Raw genomic sequence first — 25,817 nt, 5'->3', positions numbered from 1 at the left:
GAAACATCTTGAAGCTTCATTTAGTGTTTTAGTTTCATCCCTAAAGCCATTATTACTTGAACAGTATCTTCAGGGCGCCATTTCTGTTGCATTCTCTTTTTTTCAGGTCATAATCTGCTTCTTGCAGTGGCGACGCGCACAAAACAAAAGAGGGGTTGTAATATAGAACAGCACGTTTCGTATTTCCATCCACCACCGTTTTCAAAGGTAGTCAATGAATCTAGACTCTCAATAACCAATGACAAGTAACTAAACTTATAAAATGGTTCAAATGGCTCTGAGCACTATGGGACTTAACATCTATGGTCATCAGTCCCCTAGAACTTAGAACTACTTAAACCTAACTAACCTAAGGACATCACACAACACCCAGTCATCACGAGGCGGAGAAAATACCTGATCCCGCTGGGAATCGAACCCGGGAACCCGGGCGTGGGAAGCGAGAACGCTACCGCAGGACCACGAGCTGCGTAAGTTTAATTCTATTACTAGATCGTAAAGTAGAAACAATATGCTAACTTGTATATAAAGAGAGCAGAAAAAAGATTTGTATCTAACCTAGCAAGAACTTTTGGAGGTTTGAAAAACATGTGCGTCTAGTCATGGCCATAAACAATGAGCTACTGATCTCTGCTGCCTTTAGTGGCGGAAATACCATGGTGATAATTAAAGCTGCCGTCAGGCGGCATTATTAGTCTCCAAATACTACAGTGTTTCATATTACCACTACTTCGCCTACTATTTGGACCGGTGTGGTTAATGAGAGCTTCTTGTCGAATGTGTAGCAGACTGACACTAATGGCTACGTTCAATGTGTGGCGGATTCTGATCTTTTTATGAACTGAATTTTACTCGTGATCGGGTGTAGCAAAGTCGGTACTTCATTCACTAAATAGGTCTTGTATTACTCATAATATTTTCAAACGTTTATTATGGAATCGATCTTTGTATGACTTCTGAGAGCAGTAGGTGACTGTGGAAGGCTTTTGTAAATTTGGCAGTACAATAATGATTATAAAGTTATAACGAATTTCAAATCTTTATTTTAAATTCGCAACTTTGGTAAATTTAATTAGCTGAAGCATCTACACTGACCGAAAAAAATCGCACAAAAAAAGAGAAGTTGTGCGACATAAGCGGAAGTTCGAAGACGTCTGAAGGATTGATGATTTCGAACCAGTGGAATGAGAGTGGCGCTAGTAGCGCCACTGTGAGGATGTAAATCAGATTTGCTTTAAATACACGCTGTAACGGTCGTGAGTGTTAAGTACCTTTGAGATTGTACGTGGTGAGCTGATATCAGTCAATAATGCCTTTAAGGCGAGAAAGACGCCATTACCGACACTGAGTCTGAAAGTGGTCATATAATAGGGCTGTGAGGAGCTGGATGTTCATTGTGCGATACTACAGAATGACTTGGCCGCAATGTAGCCGCTGTACTTGATTTCTGGCAGCGGTGCCCATTAGAATGTACAGTCGCAAGAAGACCAGGCTTTGGACTGCTACATGGCCGCAATGTAGCCGCTGTACTTGATTTCTGGCAGCGGTGCCCATTAGAATGTACAGTCGCAAGAAGACCAGGCTTTGGACTGCTACATGGCAGTACCGAGAGGGAAGACAATCACGTTCGGCGTATTTCTCTGGCACGTCGTACTGCATTTGCATCAGCAATATGAGAAGCATTTGGCACAACAGTGACACAACGAACTGTAGCGCGCCTTCCACTGACCGCAAATCACCGCCATTTCCGGCTTCAGTGCTGTTAAGCGGCATCTCATTGGAGCGCACGGTGCAGGTCTGTTGTGTTTTCTTATGAAAGGTGATTCTCTCTCGGCGCCAGTGATGGCTGTGCGTTGGTTAAAAGGAGGTAAATTGAGGGCCTGCAACCAACCTGTTTTTTTTTTAAACTGTTTAATTAACACAATACATTACAACTACATGAAATACATCAGTAACCCACCACCTCAATGATTAGTGGGTCTATTTGTTATACTACTAGAATACAGCAAATACTACATTTCACTATTGCAACTGGCTAGCTTATGGACAAGGTTGATCTATTTTCTATTCTACTTATCTAATGTATTCTGCAGCGATTTCAAGTGTGCCAGTTGGTGTTACAAACCTACTGTTTATGGCCTGCTCACTGAGCTAAACCCATGTGAGCGTGCCCCTGGCACTGGGCTGGCCAAATCTGTGTTGTCGCTGCAGTCCCTACTTGTTAGTGTTGTCAGTGTTCTAATCTACCAACCTGTTTGCTGTCCTAGGCGTACTTAACCTGCAGCTGGTGTGGTGTCACCGCCAGACACCACACTTGCTAGGTGGTAGCCTTTAAATCGGCCGCGGTCCGGTAGTATACGTCGGACCCGCGTGTCGCCAGTATCAGTGATTGCAGACCGAGCGCCGCCACACGGCAGGTCTAGAAAGACTTCCTAGCACTCGCCCCAGTTGTACAACCGACTTTGCTAGCGATGGTTCATTGACAAAATACGCTCTCATTTGCCGAGACGATAGTTAGCATAGCCTTCAGCTACGTCATTTGCTACGACCTAGCAAGGCGCCATTATCAGTCGCTATTGATGCTGTAAATAATGTACAGACAAGAGCTACATTCAACATTAATGGATTAAAAGTTAAGTATTCCACCAAGTACCACTTTTTTTCTGAAGTCTAAATACCTTGTCATGTTCCAGACCTCACGCCAGCCTGCGTGAGCTTAAACGCGTGCCTTTCGGCTTCCTCTCATAGTGGGTTGGCTGTCTTGCCAATCCTCAACAGCTGGAATTATGGTGTGGGGTGCGATTTCGTATGACAGCAGGAACATTCGTGGTTATCCCACGCACCATAACTGCAAAATTGTACGTCAGTCTTGTGATTCGACCTGTTGTGCTGCACTACATGGGTGTTTTCCAACAGGATAGCGCTCGCCCACATACCGCTGTGGCAACCGAACATGCTCTACAGTGTGTCTACATGTTGCATTGGACTGCTCAATCACCAGATCTGCGTCCAGTCGAGCACATATTGCACATGATCGGACGACAACTCTAGAGTCATCCATAAACAGTATTAACTGTGCCAGTATTGGAAATGGAAATGTCGTGTGGCTAGGGCCTCCCGTCGGGTAGACCGGTCGCCTGGTGCAGGTCTTTCGATTTGACGCCACTTCGGCGACCTGCACGTCGATGGGGATGAAATGATGATGAATAGGACAACACAACACCCAGTCCCTGAGCGGAGAAAATTTCCGACCCAGCCGGGAATCGAACCCGGGCCCTTAGGATTGCCAGTATGTCACACTGACCACTCAGCTATCGGGGCGGACACTGTGCCAGTATTGACCGACCAAGTGAAACATTCATGGAACCCCATACCATAAATTGACATCCGGCACCTCTGCAACACAATACATTCACGTTTGCGTGTTTGCATTCAACATTCTGTTGGTTACACTGGTTAATGTATCTCGCCATGGTTTATCTCGCGCTTACATTGCCCTTTGCTCTTGCAATGTTAATGACTTAAATATCAATCTTATTACTCTAGATTAATATTTTTTCCTGTTGCGATTTTTTCCGTCAGTGTATTTGATCAGACGGTAGAAGGGAGGAAGCGTGACGTGTTGCCCATTGTCTACGTGAAAGTACTGAAACTAAACATTCTTGTACCTAAACCATGTCGGCTTTTCAATCAAAATCCATTTCTGTTCGTAGTAGGTGCTCACAAACAACAACTTTTTGGATGAGTAAATTATTTTCAGACAAGATAAGGGAAGTCACTTCATGATTTTCGAGATGGTGGCTGCTCGACATTTTTATTTACGAGTTTTGTGATGTTATGGCGTTGAGAGACCATTTTGACGAAATATAGCAAATTTATACATGAAAGCATAGACCTGAGTTTCTGTGTTGCTAATCTGGGAGATACTGAATAAAACAAATAAAACAAAATGTTCCATTATTCTGTATAAGTATTTGTATCTGTAGGATCACAAGTGATAATAGTGAAACTATACTGTGTTAATTTATATATATAAGAGAGCGTTGTGAAATGTAACTCTACCGAAGTTTTTATGTGAAATATAAAGATTTTTAAATAAAACCAACTTCATTAACATTCTACATCCTATGCAGAACGTCTACACACCTGCAGCGCTGTGCCACTAGAGAGCTCCGAACTGTAGCGTGTAACATGGTGGCGTGTAACGTAACTACACTATGTGATCAAAAGTATCCGGACACCCCCAAAAACGTACGTTTTTCATATTAGGTGCATTGTGATGCCACCTACAGCCAGGTACTCCATATCAACGACCTCAGTGGTCATTAGACATCGTGAGAGGGGAGAATGGGGCGCTCCGCGGAACTTATGGACTTCGAACGTGGTCAGGTGATTGGGTTTCACTTGTGTCATACTTCTGTACGCGAGATTTCCACACTCCTAAACATCCATAGGTCCACTGTTTCCGATGTGATACCGAAGTGGAAACGTGAAGGGGCACATATAGCACAAAAGCGTACAGGCCGAACTCGTATGTTGACTGACAGAGACCAATGACAGTTGGAGAGGGTCATAATGTGTAATAGGCAGACATCTATCCAGAACATCACACAGGAATTCCAAACTGCATCAGGATCCACCGCAAGTACTATGACAGTTAGGCGCGAGGTGACCTGAATCCTATAGAACACCTATGGGATGTTTTGGAAAGCGACTTCGTGCCAGGCCTCACCGACCGACATCGATACCTCTCCTCAGTGCAGCACTCTGTCAAGAATGGGCTGCCATTCCCCAAGAAACCTTCCAGCACCTGACTGAACGTATGCCTACGAGAATGGAAGCTCTCATCAAGGCTAAGAGCGGCCCAACACCATACTGAATTCCAGCACTGCCGATGGAGGACGCCACGAACTTGTAAGTCATTTTCAGCCAGGTATCCGGATACTTTTGATCACATAATGTATGTCGGTGCGTGAGAAACAGCGTACTCTAATCGAGTTTCTAATTCGCAGAAGTCAATCACACATGGAGCTCCCTCTCCTTCAGCATGACAATGCCACATCACAGACGACCGCTGCGACATCTGGAACAATCCGACTACTGTGGCTCACTGCATCGATCATCCTCCATACAGTCCCAAATTGTCCGCATTCGATTTTCATCTGTTTCCAAAACTAAAAGAATCCCTTCGAGGACTTCAGTTTGTCAGCAGTGAAGTGGTGCAAGCAGAGGTGGTGTTTTGTCTCCATCAATCATTTTAAAGTGACAGTATTAACAAACTGGTCTCCCTTTGGGAGAAATGTGTTCGTCGTCAGGGTGACTATGTTGCGAAAGCACGTAAACATGAGGAATAAAAATGTAGAATGTTAATAATGTTTGTTTTATTTAAAAGTGTTTAGGAATTTTCACATAAAGAATCCGGAGGCATTTTTTCTGTACGCTTTCGTTTGTATAAATCCGAACAATTTGACAGACGCCCTACAGATTTTGTAGCCACCAGGAGCGCCCAGAGCAGTATTGACCTCTACCTTGTTCCAAGGCCTGATGGGCTACTAGCTAAATTAATACGGGGCTAGTATCTTTCCAAAACAGCTCAACTGGATGCATAATTGCAGCTACTGTTAGATGTAGAAACCCAGAAACTTCCAGTTATAAATACGCCGTATGGACTGTGTATGTATACTAGATTACCTTGTAGCGCAGCAAGTGGGCCGGCCGTAGTTCAAATTTAATTGGAACAGCTTTTCCAGAGGACTGCTCACTGTGTAAATTTCCTGGATAACTTCATCGTTCAGGGCCATGAGAGATCAACATCTTCATAATCTGCATAAATTTATTTTGTCCCAGCTTAGTGTCACATATTTAGGGAATATAGTAAGGAAACATTCGCTAAAAGGTATGGTGAAAGTTGTGTGAAGCTATAGATAATCTGCCTGCCGCAAAAAATCTTACAGGCTTGCAACTATTCCTCGATTAAGTGACATACAATGGCAAAATCTTCATCACGCATGGCTCAGGTGGTCACCTCTTAAGCCAGCAACGCAAAAAGGATGTTACTAAGTGACCTATAGCCTGCCAGAAGGCTCTCACACAGTTAAAAATGTGCCTACACTGCTACATGCATGGCAATCTTTATGCACAGAAAAACTCTGATGCTAGCCACTGATGAATCACAGTAGAGAATCTGAGCAGTACTAGTTCTTTCTCGGTCATGAATCTTGTTTGATGGGACCCGCCACATTTCTTGTCTTGTGCCAACCTCTTCATCTTGGAGTAGCACTTACACCTTACGCCCTCAATTATTTGTTGGATATATTACAATGTCTGCTTCTTCTGCAGTTTTTACTATCGTCACCTCCCTCAATTGCCGTACAAGTTATTCCTTGCTATCATAGAACATGTATTACTATCCTGTCCCTCATTCTTGTCACTGCTGGCCAGTTCGTCAGTTCTGTTAAGAACCTTCCCATCCCTACAGCACGACCTCACAGGCACTTCTATTCTCGTCGTTTCTGGTTTCCCCACATTCAATGATTCAGTTCTACACAGTGCTGTGCTCCTAACGTATATTCTTAGAAATTTGTTTCGCAAATTAAGACCAATGTTTCATACTAGCAGAATTCTCTCTTTTCCAGTGCTAGTTTGATTTTTATGTCCTTCTCGCTTGGTACGTCGTACGTTGCTTTGCTTCCAAGGTGGCAGCATTCCTTCACTTTATCTACTTCGTGGTCCCCAATTTCCTATTAATCTCATTTCCGCTACTCCTAATTGCTTGCATTCGGGAGGACGACGGTTCAATCCCGTCTCCAGCCATCCTGATTTAGGTTTTCCGTGATTTCCCTAAATCGTTTCAGGCAAATGCCGGGATGGTTCCTTTCAAAGGGCACGGCCGATTTCCTTCCCCATCCTTCCCTAACCCGAGCTCACGCTCCGTCTCTAATGACCTCGTTGTCGACGGGACGTTAAACAACACTAACCAACCAACCAACCATCCTAATTGCTTTTCTCTTTCTTCGGTTTACTCCTAGTCCACATCTTTGTTCAATAACTTTTTCGTTCCATTCAGTATGTCTTTTAATTCTTCTTCGCTTTCAGAGGATAGCAATGTCATTGGAAAAACTTATCATCAGTATTATTGCAAATAAATAATAACAGCACGGAGCAACTTATTTCGTTCATCTCCAGAACATTGTTATCGCCCTAGAAAAATTGCTCGAAGGTAGAAAAGAAAGCTGTGGTAATAATATATCGTGTCACTAAGTTCCACCTATGGCACGAAATTTCATTTAATCACAATCAACAGTTCACTGATTTCTCCCAAAAAGCAAAGTGTAAGGTCTACAAACGGAGGCACACTTTCTTAACAATAACCATTGTGACATTCGTTATAGGCCAAACTCTCAGCACACTAATGCAGATGCGCTGTCCCACCTACCCATGGGGTCGCATGAAGAGCTTAACACACAAGAGGCACTATGTTTTCATTTCAACGGCGAAATGTGGCCGTTGTTAGAGGATTTCCCCATTACGGCCTGTGAAGCAAGCCAACCAACACTAGGACACGCTGCTGCAGCAGAGTACTCGCCGCACTTCAACGTGGTGGCCAGAGGAGGTTCCAAAGCAAATAAACAGCATATTGCTCCTAACGTCCTTCCGACACCGTCCCTGTGCCAAAGACGGCGGCCTTGTGTTATCTACAGCGTATACAGAATTTGAGTTCGTCATTCCTCCCACGCTCCCGCCAGTAATCATGAAGTTTCTCCCCTAGTCTCATTCGGTCATTAACAGCTTGCAATTACTATTGCAGCAACATAAGTACGGTCTGGCATTTATAACGACATTGATTCCAGGCACATGTGTGAGAAGAGCAAACCATTGTTTCAGCCAGCACTTGAGCAGCGATTTTCACCGTTATTTAAACCAAAGCATCCATGAGAGAAGCGCTATGTGGCTGTTTGTGCTTTCTCAGATTTACTATAGGTGGTTCGGATGTCCTTAAAGACTACCTTTGCAACACTCTAGTAGGAGCACCAATACAGTTATCTCTGACAAGGGCTCTCAGTTTCAAAAACTGGCATCCAGTAAGACCAACTCAACCAACGCTCCTTCCCACCCGGTGTAAAATTCAGAAGTCGAATAGCTACTCGGGATATTTAAAACACAGATGACAGAGACAATGCAGACTTATTCCACCGCAATTGCCACACTGAACCTCCTAGTGAGCTATCAGTCTGCCCCAGAAAACGATCGTAGTGCACCATTCACTGCTGCAACAGCTGCGTCCGCCCCAGGGAGCCCCAGGCTCGCAGTCGACACAATACAACCGCGCAGGCGCTCATGCTGGGGCTCACATTTTCGGCCGCACTCTGGACTGGACCAAATGCATCATCTCGAGCCTTAGGCGGCATCAGGTATTCAGAGTTGCGTTCGGCCAGAAGCAGCTGGTCCACCGTCATAGCCAACTGTCACATGGTCTCATGGTATCAGTTATACGTCACACAGAAAGCTCCAAGGCCACCAGTGTGATATATGTATGGAATGACTACATTTTTTTCTTACGGGTTTAGTCTGAAATTTTAAGAAAAATATTGATATCATTATGCAGCACCTACAAACGTTAAAAATTACTTCCTTCCGTCAGAAAATACGCTACATTTTCGACAGCTCTATATTTGCTGGTTCTGGATATATATTAGGATAGACTGGTTTAGATGCTTCACCGTGCGTAATACAGGCCTCTTCCTGCATTCGGAAAAGGAGAAGTACGATGCAGTGCTTACCAGTGTTGTTGGCGGACAGCTGGAGCTCCACCGCGAGCGGCTGCGCAACGCGTTGTGTGGCGGTGAGCAGCTGAGCCGCGCGCCGAAGCAGGCCGGCCAGCGCCGGGCCGTGGCGAGCTGCCCAGGACGCCGGCGCCGGCGCGCCCGCCCCCGCCACCTCCACCCGCCACAGCCGCGGCCGCGCCGCGCCCCCTCCCGCCTCCGACAGCGCGTACCAAACCTCCACCCACACCAGCCGCCACCACCGCTCGCACCTGCCACACCGAGCAACAGGTCAAGGCCATAAGTATCGGAGAGCCAACTCGTAACTGTGCCCATTTCAGCTAACATTGTCAACACCTTGTCATACACATTGGGTGCACACTCGCTGAAGTACCTGGGCTTATTTCCTGATGTGCCTCCTATAGATGCAGGGATGTGATGAGCAGTTTAGTGAAATTGGAGGGTACACTCGACAGCAAAAAAAGTGGGTCACCCCTGAAATCCAACGTGTAGGCTGCACCTGAATGTATGCAACCAACATAGCATATCTGTGTTGCACATAGTCGCAACCCTCCACAGTACAGTTGTTGTAAGATACACAATTGGTACTGGTAAAGACTACTAGAGAAGACCAGTCTTTATAACAGTCCGTCCAGATGTACAGATAGTACAGAAGAGATCAGACAGTCCTTAACGTTTGTAAACTAAACTTAATTACAATAAGTGACATTTCAAATGTTATGGGACAACTAGTTTTGTCATATAAATAGTTCAGTAATCCTTAGGCACAATTAAATATTTGAGACAGTATATGCATTTATAAAGTTGTATGGCAATTGGAAACAAGTTCTTTGCTGTCTAAAAGGTTTACCCAAAACATGCTGAACGTCGTTCAACGTTCAACGGGGAGTGGTTTCGCATCAACTTTATGTAACACAAAGCTGTTAAAAGAAAACGTGATTAACGGCGGCAACCACTCTACGGAAATCCCAACATTAACAGCGAATCACAAGTAATATCATTGTTCACATTACTCATCAGCAGTTACTTGTACACGAAGTTGTACTTTAAATGACATGACCAACGTCTTCGTTCTGGATCCGGATGCAAACCCAGAACGTAAAGCCATTGTTAACCAAGCAAAGCTTTGCGCCTTATCGAGACTCGATCACTAGTCAGAAATATTGACGTTTGCACCCGTATCAGTTATCAATTCTCAACTTGAACCTAAATGACAATAATGTTTGTACGAAAGCAGGAACCCTAACATGACAATTACTTTCTTGGTAATTAAACTCGAAAGACGTTGTATAGTGTTGCATTGTCAAGGAATAAAGGATGCACATGTTTAAAATTGAAATAGCATCATGTAATGCTGGGGACAAGGATGCGAACCCAGCACCTAATCGGATTGTTGAATAAGTATTTAAATCAGAATGTACATATCACAGTTTGTCACCAGTAGTGGGGTTGGAACCATAAATGACGACTGAAGTTGTATTGCCTGACTGGGATTCGAACCCGGCGCCTACCGCCGTCGTTGTGTAACCAGGAACAGACGAGAAATGTGCAATGTTGATCCACCATCAGCGAGATGTGCACATGTTTAACTAGAAATAAGGTGACGAAAACGTCTATGCTGACTGAGAGTCGAACGCCGCACACATGGTTATGAAGACACGTTAATAATCAACTTGATATTCAGTAGTAGCTAGTAGTAGCATGTTTAGCTGCAAACCTTAATGCCTTACTCATCCCTAGTAACTTGTAGCCTAATATCTGCGATATCATGATGTTAATTTACAAGTGGATTGACTGCCGTAAAGAGCAATGTTCTCTAGTAGTCGTGTATCATTGAGATGTAAATTAAGTGCCTCAGCAGAAAGTAATTTCCGTCGTGCAGCACGTATTGTTTCAGAGACACTGAGGACATGTTATAAGTGCACAAAACGTGTATTATATACTAAGTATATACTATTATGCTGCCGCCAAACCTGTTTCAAATGGTTCAAATGGCTCTGAGCACTATGGGACTCAACTGCTGAGGTCATTAGTCCCCTAGAACTTAGAACTAGTTAAACCTAACTAACCTAAGGACATCACAAACATCCATGCCCGAGGCAGGATTCGAACCGGCGACCGTAGCGGTCTTGCGGTTCCAGACTGCAGCGCCTTTAACCAAACCTGTTTACTTTTACATTCCGCTTAGTTGTTGTTGTTGAGTACAGTTTTTCTTAAGGCTACATGTAATGCACAGCGCTTACAAGAAAGTATAGTTTCGTGCGTCATGCTATTGATAGCTAGGTGAAATATTTTGTGGTAGCTATGTTTAAAATGAATGTATTTTTGAAAGTATTCTTCGTCAAATATTTGAATAAATCGTCAACTGTAGGTGTGCCTGTACATGTTATTGCATAATAGCTGTAGCTGCGTTAGTTTGTACTACAGACTTGGGTAGGTTAGGTGTAACTTTTGATCCTTCAAGGAGTGATCGTGGCCTTGCGGCCCGGGTCAGTACTAGCCGCGGCTCGCGAGCTACGGGCCAGCCAGGCTGGCCGAGGCGAGACGCAAGTGAGCGAGCTGGCGGTGGCGTTGGTGGGCCAACAACCCTGGACGAGACAGCACGGCTGCGCCGCATGCCTCTGCCTCTGCCGCTCCGTTTGACGTAAATATGTTTACCTGCTCTCCTGGAATCAGTATAAGAGCGGCAAGCAGAAATACACATCAGGCTGTCTGCCGTAATGGCTCACTGGGAGAGGTCTATTCGAGGTAGAGTCAAAAAATTGTTCAGATGGCTCTGAGCACTATGGGACTTAACATCTGAGGTCATCAGTCCCCTAGAACTTAGAACTACTTAAACCTAACTAACCTAAGGAAATCACACACATCCATGCCCGAGGCAGGATTCGAACCTGCGACCGTAGCGGTCGCGCGGTTCCAGACTGAAGCGACTGGAACCGCTCGGCCACTCCGGCCGGCCGAGGTAGAGTCGTCGCTCTCATTGAGGAAGGAGGATGTTCCATCAGAGAAGCTGACAGACGGTATGGCGTACCACATACCACTGCAAGGAGATGGTGGAGGATCTGCCTTGAAAGAGGCACCACCAACAGTGCTCCTGGCTCAGGCAGGGAAGAGAGTGATCTCACAGCAGGAAGACAGGGGCCTAGCGTCTAGGATCAGAGAAAATCCCTTTCTGAACGCGAAGCACTTGCGGCGGGAGACCAACTTCCCCGGCTCCAGTGGCACGATTCGCCGAAGGCTGAGGGACGCTGGACTGCATGCACGACGATCCGCCGTGAAACAAGAGCTCAGCGAAGACAACGTTTTATACCGGCTACCATTTGCGGAGCTCCATCTGAGGGCGTCGTGGGACAACGTCATTTTCACTGATGAGAAGGTGTTTTCCACCAATAACGACGGTCCACGAATCGTTTACAGGCCACAAGGGACTCGCCATCGGCGGCAATATGTAACCACGACGAGAAGAAGTGGCCGGCTATCTGTTACCTGCTGGGGTTGGAATTCTGCGAGAGTGTCGGGAATTCTTCACAGGATAGAAGGAACTCTGGACAGCGCGCAGTATGCCCACATATTGGAAAATGTGATGCTTCCTTCAGTGCGAATGCTGTACGCAGAAGGGGACGTCACATTGGAAGAGGACCAATCTCCCATTCACAAGTCGTCATTTGTTCAGTAGCGGCTCTCCACGATTGGCGTCAACGTCATGGACTGGCCGCCACGGGCGGCTGATATGAACTTCATGGAAAACATGTGGGCTGAGGTCGCCAGAACATTAACTGAGAACTGGCCACGAAACCAACCAACTACTGCGGACGCTCTTTGGGACTGCGTCCTGGAAGCCTGGGAGGAATTTGCTTCTTCAGGCTGTTACGTCCGACGGCTTATACATTCTATGCCAAGACGCGTGATAGAAGTACAAAATAATGAAGGATTCTGGATAAAATATTAGAGTTCTTAAAATGTTTTGTTATGTCTTCTTTATCGTCATTTTTCCTCATTGGGAGCTAGTGGAAGATCGCGTGGCAACAGAAAAGATACAATATGGGTTAGCTTTCCTTTGAGCTGCCCTTTTAATTCAAGTGGGTTTCTTTTGAATATACAGTTTGTTAAGTATTCTATTCTGATTTCATTTATACCCTGTCTACATCCTTCCAAACTAATCTGCGTAGATGGACTCTGTCACAGTAGTTTTTGTTATTTCAAATACGTTTCTCTCTTTCCCTCCATCCATGAATACACCCTCCGTCCTCCACACAATACGCCAACTATTTCATATTGTGTTTACTCGCCGCGCGGGATTAGCCGAGTGGTGTAAGGCGCTGTAGTCATGGACTGTGAGGCTGGTCCCGGCGGAGGTTCGAGACCTCCTTCGGGCATGGTTGTGTATGTTTGTCTTTAGGATAATTTAGGTTAAGTAGTGTGTAAGATTAGGGACCGAAGACCTTAGCAGTTAAGTCCCATAAGATTTCACACACATTTGAACATTTATTTTTACTCGTTGTTAATATCTCTTCTATTCTCTCTCACACTCTACCACACAATACCACGATACTACAAATATCAGGGAACACCTCATCACAGATAAGACTGTCCTTAAGGCTTGTAAGCTCACATTTATTGCAATAAATGACAAACCTGAAATGTTAGCACTCTTCTTATTGCGTCAGATAGATAATGCACGTAGTAAGTTCGTCGTATTCATGATTTCCTCTTCAAAGTAACACTATCGCCGCAAGTGCCCTTCTATTACACTCCACTCCCCCAAAACTTTGTAAACAAATCTAGCGGTTTCCAATGACGCTACATTTTCTCTTTTAATTGCTGCTGTCTTTACTCTCTATCATTCCTGTCACCACCTTCCCTATAACCCATTCTTCGCTCTGAGAACAGTGCTTCCTTATCTCTCGGTCCTAAGATAAAACCAACTGTGGCACACATCTAAGTAATCAATACTTTGCAAGCATTTCACGCTTATATTTTGCACTTCTGCACTTCTATCCATTCTCAGATCCCGCCCTCCTCCTTGTTACGCGTCCCTTGACATCTGCATCTACATCTAAATGAATACTCTGCAATTCATAATTATGTGCTTGGCAGGGGGTTCTGTGGTCTGGTGGATTAATCGTGTATTGATGTATAAAACGTGTAGGTTCACATCTCACGTCAGGCGTAGATCCTTAACACACACAAGTAGCTCTTCTTAACCCCTAGTAACGCCAAGCGCAGAACGCCAGCAAGCTCCGTAGCTCAATATCCGCAGTAAAGATAACATCCCTTCGCTGCCGACTGGGCATTCGTTTGAGCTGTGACAGATGGAGAAACCCCGTAAGGCAGAGACTCTGTCACCAGCAAGCCGTCGTAAACTAGAAAACGTATTTCATTTAATGAACCAATGGTCATGTAAGTTCACAAGGATCTTACTTTATTTGAAACTGAGACGTTGAAAATTGTGGTGCAGGACTGGGATTAGAATTGGATTTCACTGTGTTCCCGAAGATTGCAAACTCTTCTAGGCGTCCTCGAAAGGCACCTATCAGGTTTCGAATCCTGATCAGCACAAAATATTCATTATTTCATTTCAAGCCCTAGCATGTGCACTCCGAACTACTGGTGAAAAATAGTTGCATTTTCAACGTCTCTTCGTGCGTTGTCAGCTGTAACGTGATCGTTTCAACTCACAGCCACATGATGAGCTTTCTATCACATCATTACAAGATCAAACGTTTCCTTACATCTTTTCAAGTTCAAACATTCCTCTCCATCCTACTGGTGACAACGGATTTGGGTTTGACGTTGTGTTCGTTGTGATCACCAGCGACATGTTGTGGATTCAACTTCTAGCTAGCAGAGTATTTTCCATCACATCATTGAAAGTACAAACGTGCCATTCCTAGCTATTATTGGAAAAGAATTTGATAGTTAAAGTCTCTTCATGACCACTTGTGCGGGGTTTGAATTCCATTCAGCACAGAACTTTTCATAGGCTGATGTCTAGCTAAACATGCGCCCATCTCGCTACTGTTGAACCAACCATAGCTATTTATCGTCTGTTCCTGGCTAGATAACGACGGTGCTAGATGCTGGGTTCGAATCCCTGTCAGGGAAAAACAATTCTATCGTCAACTAAGGTTCCAGCATTTCGGAATTGGTGAAAACATTTGATATTTAACTTCTGATTTTATGTACAGTCGTGCTCAAAAGTATCCGAACGACCTGAACTGCATTTCACCTGATTCCCATACGACCTACATAACGCAGCTGTCTAGTTGGTCCTCTAATCGCTCCTTGGTACAGTCGTTTGACTATTGAAAATGGTTCCAACAAATCATCACTAGAAAACACTGCTGTGTACCGCAATAACTCAAAATGTAAAGTAATACCACGATACTACAAATATCAGGGAACACCTCATGACAGATAATACTGTCCTTAAGGATTGTAAGCTCACATTTATTGCAATAAATGAGAAACCTGAAATGTTAGCACTCTCATTATTACGTCAGATAGGTAATGCATGTAGTAAGTTCGTCGTATTCATAATTTCCTCTTCAAAGTAACATACCATACATGTTATTTAACACAAAATGTCATTAAAAATTTACGTTATTCATGAGCAGCTAGTTGGGAATATGTATGAACTTCAAATGACACGACGAAGCGCCTCGTTCTGCATATGGATTCAAACCCAGGTCATGCAGGCTAGGCCGCGGTGGCCGTGCGGTTCTAGGCACTTCAGTCCGGAACCGCGGGACTGCTACGGTCGCAGGTTCGAATCCTGCCTCGGGCATGGATGTGTGTGATGACCTTAGGTTAGTTAGGTTTAATTAGTTCTAGGTTCTAGGGGACATCAGATGTTGAGTCCCATAGTGCTCAGAGCCATTTGAACCAATCATGCAGGCAAAGATTTCGTGGCTGACGGAAATTAACAGTCATTCCTGACTAGGCATAAAGAGAGTGATATATCTCGATTTTAGACAGCATCAGTTAAAAAATTTCAACTTTAAATTACATAACGTAAACATTTTTGACGGTCGCGAATTCCTACCCAGCATCTATTGTCCCTGTTAACGAACTACGAGAGATGTTAAATACTGCTTCTACACAATTAACTTACTTGAAATGCCATGAGGTAAAGCTTTGTGTTGGATTCGAACCCAGACCCTAATCGGATTGTTATCGAAGCCCAATCAACTTTGATATATTGGATTTTCTCGGCAGTAGCTAGATGTATTAAATGAAATGACGAAACGAAACATTAATTTTTCCTTCCCAGGACTCCAACCCGGCACGTATCGCCGTTATATTCTAGAGAAAAGGAACGTTAAGTATGGGTTTGTTACACCAGCAGCGACATGTGAGAATGTTTGAACTAGAAATAATATGACGAAGTGTTCAGTGCTGACTGAGAATCGAACCCCAAACATATCGTTGTTGACTACACACAAAGAGACGACATTTACCGAATTTTTCTCCACCAGCAGCTCGGAATAACATCCTTGAACTTACAGTGATCTCGCAAATAGTTCTGTGTCTCACTGGGAGTCAAAAACGTCAGATATCGTTAGTGTTGACAACGAATGAAAATGCATTAAAAATAAAAATTATTATCCTCCAGCAAATAGGTGTTCTCATGCTAGAGCTTGATAATACATAGTGAAAAGCTTAATGCTGGGCCAGGATTCCAACCCATTCATGCGCAATATGTGGAGATGTTGAGGAATCTGCAGTTTTGAACAAACAACAGGTTGTAGTCGAACTGTACTGTCACTCTGTGATTGACGAGTTACTTCCTGGTGTGCACGGAATTAAGCCTCAAAGTTCACTAGATTTCTCGTGTCATTTCCATTGAATAAACTGAGTTGTTACAGTTTGAGTTGTAACAGAAGATTGTAAATTTACGGTTTTCAGCCCAGCAAAGTCACTGAACGTGGCAATCGCAACTAATCTCCTCCTGCAAATAGCGGTTTACAAGTTCAAGCCACTATTGTCCTCGTAAGAGGAAAGCGCAAACCATATCTATCCGCTCGCTCTGTGTTGACGTGCTGACCTGTGGAAACGCGAGTGCTATGGTTCGCGGTTCCAGCCTCGCTTAATGTAACGTTTTTATCCCTTCTGTGTAAGAGCTGCAAGCAGTCGGATCAAAAATCGATAAGCAAATCGTAAGAAAATTCTTTCAGCTCATAGTGCAATGGTGAAAAACTTACAATACTGCACAACAGGTAACGCCTCTTTCCGCTGCTGACAAGCAAATTTTGGGTTTCTAGGAATACGTAACTTTATTTATGAAATGCCATGTTTGCATACCTGTTGACTATGACACAGCATACCATTTAAACACAGACCCAATCGAAATCTAAGTGAGTAGTGTTTTACTAATTCGTGCAGATAGAGGTACGCTTGTGTACAGATACTCAGTTTTGTTAAAACAGACTTACTTTCGTCGTAAGGTTATCGTGGGTAGTTTTATTTCATTTCTTACAATACAGTGCACAGTTTTCGTAAGGTTTCTTTTAGTGTTGTTAAAACAATACTAAACATGACAGAGAAATTAATCATCAACGATATATGCGAATTCTCTGATGTTATTTATAACAGTCTGACAATGTACATGCAGTTTATTGATTACATGCATGTAGAAAACTTGTTCTGAGTTAAAGCTGTCAAACAAGGATTGAATAAGAATAAAATGCCACTACAAGACGACAGCTAATGTAGAAAATACTTTTCTGACTATTTTGGCACGATTCACTCTCCCCATACATAATACAAAAGCTTCGAGCGCATCTGCTACCTGTCCGTCTATTAAACCTGAAAAGAACAAAATGACGCAGTAATTAGCTTTTTTTCCAAAATGGTTCAAATGGCTCTGAGCACTATGGGACTTAACATCTATGGTCATCAGTCCCCTAGAACTTAGAACTACTTAATCCTAACTAACCTAAAGACATCACACAGCACACAGCCATCACGAGGCAGAGAAAATCCCTGACCTCGCCGGGAATCGAACCCGGGAACCCGGGCGTGGGAAGCGAGAACGCTACCGCACGACCACGAGCTGCGGGCCTTTTTTCCACATGCGACTATTTTGGGTTGAGAAGTGAATAGATTTATGTTCAAAGTTCCATTAAATTGTTAACTTCAGCAGATAGCAGAATTGCGTTTTAAAAAAATGTAGTAGCGAATGTAATAGAACACGCGACGCTTACCGTTACGCTACGAGCAGTAACGTAGCTACAATACCTCTGGAAGTGAACAACATTCGTGCAGAGCTTCGGCATTCCACAGTGCTGTGAGATAATGCATATGGCTGGATCTAGACTTCTGAGAGACAGACAGTTACAGCATTTCTTTTGCACTGCACGATGGTTTCAACAAACAGATAGCGCAATAGAGTATCTCAAATGGAAAGGAACACTTCCTATTTAAATGTCTGCATCCTACACTGTTGGCAGTTCTGTGTAGGTGGCAGTTACGTTATTTTATTTCGGTGATTACAAAATAGAGTCGAATGTATGAACTCGGTAGGCAAGGCAGCTAGTTCATGGTGATTCGGTCAACCAAGTAAATGAATGTACTGAACATCCTGCAAACCACTACAGGGAGCCTGTGTGTCAGAATTCTCATCTTGTGTGCCGCAACGGTATTATGATAGAGAAATGAGTCGTAGAGAAGAGGGTTTGGTGGTCTGTTGGACTGATGATAGTTTCATATGATGATGATCTTGGTTAGATTCCAACTTCTGCCGATGTTTTTTGATAGGGAGAGACAGATTCTATTCTCTTCTGGCTACGCCAAGTGAAGAAGGTATAACGGCATTGTGGTCTGAAAATCACATTAAACATCATATACCTTCTCTACCAAGTAGACGTTAGGTGGAACCACAATAAAGTAAGGAGTGGCGACATGTAGAAACTCTATCACCAGTAACCTTTCTTATACTAGTTATTTATTTCTAGTGACGAAACAAACCCTGTGTATGGTCACAGGACTCTTATTCCGTCTGTTATTTGAGCTTCTGTATGTCGATAAAATTGGTTCTGAACTGGGAATGCAACTCAGACCGCCCTTAACGCGGAATTTGATCCCTTCGTGACAATACAGTTCGACTACAACCTGTTGTTTGTTCAAAACTGCAGATTCCTCAACATCTCCACATATTGCGCATGAATGGGTTGGAATCCTATGTATTATCAAGCTCTAGCATGAGAACACCTATCTGCTGGAGGATAATAATTTTTATTTTTAATGCATTTTCATTCGTTGTCAACACTAACGATATCTGACGTTTTTGACTCCCAGTGAGACACAGAACTATTTGCAAGATCACTGTAAGTTCAAGGATGTTATTCCGAGCTGCTGGTGGAGAAAAATTCGGTAAATGTCGTCTCTTTGTGTGTAGTCAACAACGATATGTTTGGGGTTCGATTCTCAGTCAGCACTGAACACTTCGTCATATTATTTCTGGCTCAAACATGCTCACATGGTGTAACAAACCCATACTTAACAAACCCATACTTAACGTTTCTTTTCTCTAGAATATAACGGCGATACGTGCCGGGTTAGAGTCCTGGGAAGGAAAAATTAATGTATCGTCTCGTCACTTCATTTAAAACATCTAGCTACAGCCGAGAAAATCCGATATGTCAAAGTTGATAATGCTTCGATAACAATCCGATTAGGCTCTGGGTTCGAATCCCTGTCCAACACAAAGCTTTACCTCACTGCATTTCAAGTAAGTCACTTGTGTAGAAGCAGTATTTAACATCTGTCGTAGTTCGTTAACAGGGACAATAGATGCTGGGTAGGAATTTGCGACCGTTAAAAATGTTTACGTTATGTAATTTAAAGTTGATATTTGTTAACTGATACTGTCTAAAATCGAGGTATATCACTTTCTTTATCCCTAGTCAGGAATGACTGTTAATTTCCGTCAGTCAAGAAATCTTACTTTGCATGACCTGGGTTTGAATCCTTATGCAGAACGAGGCGGTTCGTCGTGTCATTTGAAGTTCATACATATTCCCAACTAGCTGCTCGTGAATGACGTAAATTTTTAATGACATTTTGCGTTAAATAACAAGTATGGTATGTTCCTTTGAAGAGGAAATCATGAATACGACGAATTTACTACGTGCATTACCTATCTAACGTAATAATGAGAGTGCTAACATTTCAGGTATGTCAGTTATTGCAATAAATTCGAGCTTACAAGCCTTAAGGACAGTCTTATCTGTGATGAGGTCTTCCCTGATATTTTTAGTATCGTGGTATTACTTTACATCCTGAGTTATTGCGATACAGAGCAGTGTTTTCTAGTGGTGATTTGTTGGAACCATTTCCAATAGTCAAACGACTGTATCAAGGAGCGATTAGAGGACCTGCTAGACAGCTGCGTTATGCGGGTTGCATGGGAATCTGGCGAAATGCAATCCAGGTCGTTTGGATACTTTTGAGCATGGCTGTACTTCGTTAACAATCCGATTACGTGCTGGGTTCGCATCCCTGTCACAAGCTTTATATGATGACTTTTCAATTTTAAACATGAGCTTACCTTGTTCCTTGTGAATGAAACCATATTAAACGTCGTTGGGGGTAGTTCCCAGGACGGTAACTGTTATGACAGGATTCCCAGATCAGTACAAACATTTTCGTCATTTATTTTCAGGATCTGAATTGATAACTGATACTGGTGCAAACGTCTATACTTCACGTCTCTTTATGATTAGTGATCCGGTCTCAATAAGGCACAAACAAAGCTTAGCGTAGTTAGCAATGGCTATAGCTGCTGGGTTTGAATGCAGGTCTAGAACGACGACGTTGGTCATGTCATTTAAAGTTCAAAATTTGTGTACACGTAGTTGTTGATGTGTTACGAGAACAATGATATTACTGGTGATTCGCTGTTAATATTGAGATTTCCTTAGAGCGCTTGTTGCCGTTAATCACATTTTTCTACTGGTTCGTCCAATATCCAGTTTCCAGAGCCACTCGGCGTTGAGCGACCTTCAGCACGTGGATGGAAAACCTTTTAGAGAGCGAAAAACTTTTTTCCAATTGCTGTACAGCTTTGAAACTCCATATATTGTCTCAAGTATTTAATTTTGACTAAGGATTACTGTACGACATATGTTATATAATCCGTTTTCTCAGAACTTTTGGAATGTCACTTGTTGTAATTAAAGTTTAGTTTATGAGTGTTATGGGATGTCTCATCGCTAAGAACGTGTTTTCTAATATGTTTTGTATGACGATATTAGTTGACGCTTAGACTGACTGCCATAAAGACCTTTGGTCTCTTAGTAGTCTCTTGCGGTACCCATTGTGTAGTCAAACGACTGTACCCCACGGGGTTTTGGTGTTTAGAGGACCTGCAACACAGCTACGTTATGTTGGTTGTGTTCGGCAGTGACCCACTTTTTTTGCTGTCAAGTGTTTCAAAAGTGTGTGTGTGTGTGTGTGTGTGTGTGTGTGTGTGTGTGTGTGTGTGTGTGCATGTGCGTGTGCGTGTGCGATTCTACGTGGCTGTGTGTATGTGCGTGTGGTGCTGCTGACGAAGCTGGCCAACTCTGGGGTACATACTAATTGGCTGCTTCGTTTGTATGTGGTAGCTACATGCCTGCCACGGGCTACCTTGAGTCCAATTACCAACGCAGTATCGTTCGAAACAGACATTCCACAATATTACGAGGGTGAGTCAAATGAAAACCTTAAATATTTTTTGAAATATTATTTATTGTGCAGAAGTGGTACAAAGCTGCATCACTTTTCAACATTGTTACGTCTGCCACAGACGGCCCCTGCCAGGCAGACTACACTCAAGACACCCCTGTGTACCATATAACATATACAAGCACTTGCAGGCGCAACCAAGAGGAAAACAATTCCTCAAAATAAACAGAACTTGCTAGAGACTAATGCGAACCTTTTTCTGAAGAGGTCGACTCACAGACACAGGGAAGTTGGAGTACTCCGCCGACCTCCGCTGACTTTATAAGGCCAGCGCAGCAGTAGTACAGCCAGTTTCTCGCCGAGCTAGGACCAGCTCCGACGGACCTCACCGATGAATAGTCGTCTACATGTTATTTGTTTTCTTTGTGTGTCTATAGTGATTGTTCGAGAAGTATAGTTCAGTTTCAATAAACTACATTATACAGAGTGTTCTACAATACTGAGTATCCTTCAAACATAATCTCCCTCACGCTCAATGCAAATCCTCCAGCGCTTATAAAGTGCATAAATTCCTTTAGAAAAAAATTCTTTCGGTAGTCCGAGTAACCACTCATTCACCGCATGGCGTACCTCTTCATAAGAACGGAACTTCTTTCCTCCCACTGCGTCTTTGAGTGGTCCAAACATATGGATGTCACTTGGGGGCAAGATCTGGCGAGTATGGTGGATGAGGAAGACACTCAAAATGCAGGTCTGTGATAGTAGCAACTGTTGTAAGGGCAGTGTGGGGCCTTACATTGTCATGTTGCAAAAGGACACCTGCTGACAGCAATGCACGTCGCTTTGATTTGATTGCAGGCCGCAGATAATTTTTAGATCTGTGTATGATGCACTGGTGAAAGTTGTCCCTCTAGGCATGTAATGCTCCAAAATGACGCCTATTTCGTACTAAAAGAGAGTCAGCATAACCTTCGCCGCTGATGGTTCTGTTCGAAACTTCTTTGGTTTTGGTGATGAGGAATGGCTCTTCTCTCTTCGTTTCTGTTTGGTGGAAGTGAACCTAGGTTTCGTCCCCAGTAACGATTCTTGCAAGAAAGCCATCACCTTCTCGTTCAAAGCGCCGAAGAAGTTCTTCAAAAGCATCAACACGCCGTTCTTTCGCTTCAGGAGTCAGCTGCCGTGGCACCCATCTTGCAGACACTTTGTGAAACTGGAGCACACCATGCACAATGTGCAGTGCTGACCCATGAATAATCTGCAAACATGCTACAATGTCATTCAGTGTCACTCGGAGGTTTTCCTTCACTATGTCTTCAACTGCTGCAATGTTCTGTGGAGTCACAACTCGTTGTGCCTGACCTGGACGAGGAGAATCTTCCACTGAAGTCACACCATTTGCAAACTTCCTACTCCTTTCGTAGACTTGCTGCTGTGACAAACATGCGTCACTGTACTGAACCTTCATTCGTCGATGAATTTCAATAGGTTCACACCTTCAGTACACAAAAATCGAATACCAGAACGCTGTTCTTCCCTGGTGCAAATCGCAAGTGGAGTGGCCATCTTTATACTGATACTGCGGTGGTATGTGTGTATCTGCACTATGCTGCCACATACAGGACATTCTGCACGCTGTTTATAGCACCCTTACCCACATACAGGATAACAGCGCGAAATTTCGATTTGTTATTACCAATTTTAAGGTTTTCCTTTGACTCACCCTCGTATTTAAATGATCTTCAGCACTAGATCGTTACTGTGACGAAAGCTTGAAAATCTTCAGGACTTCACATACTTACATATACGCCCATGGTGACAACACTGTAGATCATGGCTGGCGGCAGCTTGCCCAACTGCATGCAGACGAGCGCAGAGATTTCTCCACTCAATGTCTCCTCTACCGGCTTAATAGCGTATACAGTCCCTTATATCTTTCCTCGACCGTAAATACCTTGTCTGAGAAACACATTAGTAACATCTGTTCACGTCAGGGAATAATTCTATCACTCACAGTTCATCACTCAGCTGCTTTCTCTAGTTCTATAACAGTGGCATGAACCCCACTCTGGAATGATCTCTGTCACTCTATCAGACCACTGAATAACATTTCCAGCTGCAAAAGATAGTTAGCGACGTACCTACCAGAACAACAAACATACCTGTCTGTGTCATTACATACACGTCACCCCATATTAACTAAGCACTCTTCTTTCCAACCGGACCCTACTCGTTTCCCAAAGCCCTTAAATGGTGCAGTCCGCCTGAATTCCTCTCCTTCAGAATTTACTATGTCAGATAATTTCAGCAGCAGTAGCAGCAGCAGTAATAGTAGTACTGTATCTACAACGGACAGTCAAACAGAAAAAAAGTAAGTACACTCTTTATTTCAAAAGCAATCCTTATTCGTTCGTTTTATGAAGGACGTTCTCAGGTATAGTGGCTGTTTGCAAAAAAAAAAAAGAGGCAATCTAGCGATTTATTGTTACAAGTCTTTAAAAATGAATAGGAACGACAGAAAAGAGGGATGAGAATTCTCAGTATCTACTATGCTGTTTCTTATCTATATAAGCGATTTGGGAGACAATCCGAGCAGCCGTCTTATGTTGTTTGCAGATGACACTGTCGTTCATCTGCTAGTAAAGTCATTAGAGGGTCAAAACAAATTGCAAAACGATTTAGAAAACGTATATGTATGGGGCAAAAATTGCCAATTGACCCTAAATAACAAAAAGTGTGACGTCATCCACATGCGTGCTAGAAGGAATCCCTTAAACTTTGGTTACATGATAAATCAGTCAAATCTACAGGCCATAAATTCAACTAAATCCCTAGTAATTGCAATTACGAACAACTTAAATGGGAAGGAACACATATAAAATTTTATGGGGAAGGTTAACCAAAGTCTGCGTTTAATTGGCATGACAATTTTAAAAATTTAACAGATCTACTAAGGAGACTGCCTACACTACGGTTGTCCGTCCTCTTTTGAATACTGCTGCGTGGAGTGGGATCCTTACCCGATAAGACTGAGGGAGTACATCGAAAAAGTTCAAAGAAGGGCAGCACGTTTTGTGTTATCGCGAAATAGGGGAGAGAGAATGTCACTGAAATGATATAGGATTTGGGATTGATATCATTAAAACAAAGGCGTTTTTCGTTGCGGAGGAATCTTCTCACGAAATTCCAATCACAAACTTTCCTGTTCGAATGCGAAAATATTTTGTTGAAGCCGACCTACATAGGGAGAAACAATCAACATGATAAAATGAGGGAAATCAGAGCTCGTACGGAAAGATAACGGTGTTCGTTCTTTCCGCGCGCTATACGAGATTGCAGAAATAGAGAATTGTGAAGGTGGTTCGATGAACCCTCTGCCAGGCACTTAAAGTTGATTTGCAGAGTATCCATGTCGATGTAGATGTGGACAGATACAGTCACATAATCGACGAGTATATATTTGCTGTGAAATTACATAACAACACAATGCAGATGGAATTTGAATATTTAGTTCACAATGAAAGAGCAAAAAACTATAATGCTTGACCGATGGAGTTATTGTTCTGTTCATGAAGAATTAGTTCGTTCAAAATTTTCTGGCATCAAACATGTGAAGAAATTGATGCTATGAGTATAAGAATTTCGTATTTCACGCGCATGATATCACTGTCCGTTGGAAAAATTTTCGATGGAACTGACCGAAGGATAGGGAGACTTTATATAATACTGAAAAGTAGATTGGTTACGTGAAGGGGCACGATTGGAACAATTTTTCGATTTAAAACCAACTATTGTTCAGTTTATGATGGAAAAAAGCGGCAGGAACGAAAATTAGAGCATCAGCAATGGGTTGCAGACCTTGCATTTTAGTGGAGTTTACTGCACACTGCCGAAAGTAAAACATTACAAGGTAAGACTCAACTTACATATGATTTGATGGGAATACATTTAAAGAGAAAGTAGCATTGTAAAAGGGACAAATTCTGACAAAAACACAGTCCACTTCCCTATTCTCACTGGCGTTATAAAAAACGTGATGTCTGAAGAATTAATTGTGGCCTTGAAAGAGTTACATGGATAGTTTTGTAAATGTTTAGAAGACGCTGCCCAACTTATATCTGTTTTCGGGCTGTTTCAAGATCGTATGTCATTCCAACTGAAAGTACTCCTGTGCATGTATAGATCGAACTAACTGATCTGCAGTGTAATCTCCGTTTTAAAGACAAATCCTGTTACGTTAAAAGTGTCTAGGATATCTACATTGTTTCCCTCAGGCAGAGTTTCTACATCTCCGTAACGAGGTTGCGAAAGTGCTATAACATTTGGATCAACACATGTGTGGAAGAGCTTTTTTCGATTATGAAACTA

Source organism: Schistocerca serialis, chromosome 3 (assembly GCF_023864345.2).
Source record: "Schistocerca serialis cubense isolate TAMUIC-IGC-003099 chromosome 3, iqSchSeri2.2, whole genome shotgun sequence".
Classification (NCBI taxonomy): Eukaryota; Metazoa; Arthropoda; class Insecta; order Orthoptera; family Acrididae; genus Schistocerca; species Schistocerca serialis.
The sequence above is the reverse complement of the archived record's forward strand: the minus strand, read 5'-3'. Positions refer to the sequence as shown.